Raw genomic sequence first — 2500 nt, forward strand, 5'->3', positions numbered from 1 at the left:
CTCAATGTGCACGAACAAAAATAAACTTGTATTTTGCCATTTACTTAACATTGCGATTATTTTCAAAGTACTGCTGCGTACTTGTACTTTGATGTACACCCAGCAACAAAACCGGTGTCGCCTGGCCAGACCTAACTTGGAGAGATCATGCCCCTCTTGCTCTGAAAGGTGGCCGACGTTAAACAACCGAGACATCGTTAGGATGGTTCGAATGCGAGGAGAAGGAAAATTACCGATACCACTCAGAGAAATGCGATGAAGAGAGAGAACTTTTTTACCCTTTCAATAAATGTAATCTAATATTTCGAAACTAATTCATCAAAATATGTTATAACTTTTTATTTGAATTTTTATATCCTATTTCTATATAAAATTATCTTGAATAATGTTGGAACTGACTATTCATATTAATATTCATAACACGGAAATATCCTTCGTTTGCATTTTCTTAAGCAATAGCTCTCTCTCTCTCTCTCTCCTCTCTCCTCTCTCTCTCTCTCTCTCTCTCTCTCTCTCTACATACATACACACCGTAGCCTACGTATTATATGTAGGGGCTAATAATGTATCGTTTCAAATAGCACCTATTAGGTCAACAATCATTAATAAGCGGTCGTTGTTCAAAATTTCGAAGGTAATGAGGTTTAAAGGTTTAGTTATTGATTTCAATGTTTTCCTTTGATTCGATCATGAGCCACGAAGCTCGGTGTGGTTGGGGTTAGCTTTGTCACGGGCTACTTGGCTCCGGCCCTCTTAGAGAAAATACTATTATTTGCTATATCAACTATATTACTTTAAGGTTGGAGATTTAAAATGCATCATCAGTTACAGATTCTATATTGTTTCAAAAGTGATTGTAATAAAATATGTGAGATGACATGCAATGAAAGTTCATTGGTGCCTTATTATAGTGATGGTGTGGTATTTAGGATGTAGGATATAAAAGATTAAACTATCAACACATTGTTTACTCAAATTATCTGGTTCGGTGTCAAAATCCTTAGATGTCAGGATGACAAGACAGTTCCCAATCAATCAATCAAATTATTTGGGCAAGTCGCTCACTTCCAAGCGAACCCCCTTCCCTGGTGACGATTGCTCAAGGGTCCGAGTCCAGCTGCCTTCACCCTTCCCAAAGCAAAAGGAAATATTTCCTTAGCAGTGACTCTTCGTGTCGTACGATTTTATTTGTCGTTTCATGTCCTGATGTCCACACCTTAAAAGTGCTCTCCCGGTAAACTCTTCAAGAAATCCATTGCTCTCGATATCTGTTCAATCAGTCTTTCGCATATTTACTTCGTTATTTATAGTTTTGATATAATTGTAAACACATGGAAAGCAAACTATATGAAATGTTGTAATCTCAGTATTTTGATTTTCATTGACTAAAAAACTTCCACCAGAAAGATCTCATCATAACTGTGAGACCTTTAAACCTCAAACACGTGGGGATGGGGGTGGAAGGATATAACGAGGTGGTGGTTGAAGATGATGGTGGAGATGTGGCAATTGGGTGATCCTTAATATATGGCTTCACGAGGTTTGCTTATTAACATTTATGAAGTGATGATGATGATGGTTATACCCCATATTGATAACATTTAATATCAATGATTCCAACTCAATGAAAACGGGCATTATCGTTCTAACATTGTTTTAGGTGGTCACTGAAGATCTTAGGAACATGGGAGGCTTCACCCAAACGAATTACAAATCCAACACCAGCTTCCAAAGTAGTTACCCGGCTTTGGGCACATCCAAATAACATAAAATATTTGATGCAGGTAAATATATATATATATATATATATATATATAGATATATATATATATAATATATATATCATTAGAGGCTTTTTTTACCTTTATTTTGAGGTGCATTACTTCAAGCATTGGAGGCTCATTGACCTCTGTAGGAGCCTTATATATAGCATTATGGGCTTTTTAGCCTCGATTTTGAGGTCCATTACTTGTAGCATTAGAGGCTCTTTGACCTCTATTTTTAGGCTCCTTATTTATAGCATTAGGGGCCTTTTGACCTCGATTTTTAGGTGCATTAGTTTTAGCATTAAAGGCTCTTTGATCTCTATTTTTAGGTCCTTATTTAAAGCATTAGAGGCTTTTTTACCTTTATTTTGAGGTATATTACTTCTAGTATTAAGGGCTCTTTGACCTCTATTTTTAGGCTCCTTATTTATAGGCATTAGGGACCTTTTGACCTCGATTTTGAGGTGCATTACTTCTAACAATTAGAGGCTCTTTGACCTCTATTTTTAGGCTCCTTATTTATAGCATTAGGGGCCTTTTGACCTCGATTTTGAGGTGCATTCTAACATTAGAGGCTCTTGACCTCTATTTTTAGGCTCCTTATTTATAGCATTAGGGGGCCTTTTGACCTCGATTTTGAGGTGCATTACTTCTAACATTAGAGGCTCTTTGACCTCTATTTTTAGGCTCCTTATTTATAGCATTAGGGGCCTTTTGACCTCGATTTTGAGGTG

General features: G+C 36.7%; 1 protein-coding gene across 1 annotated transcript in view; it reads right to left on the reverse strand.

The window, feature by feature from the left end:
- The window catches only part of LOC137648194 (putative uncharacterized protein DDB_G0284715), a 52429-nt gene that overhangs the window by 37207 nt on the left and 12722 nt on the right, over positions 1-2500 (reverse strand). The gene's annotated exons all lie outside the window — the stretch shown is intronic.

The sequence above is a fragment of the Palaemon carinicauda genome, chromosome 10 (assembly GCF_036898095.1).
Source record: "Palaemon carinicauda isolate YSFRI2023 chromosome 10, ASM3689809v2, whole genome shotgun sequence".
NCBI lineage: Eukaryota > Metazoa > Arthropoda > Malacostraca > Decapoda > Palaemonidae > Palaemon > Palaemon carinicauda.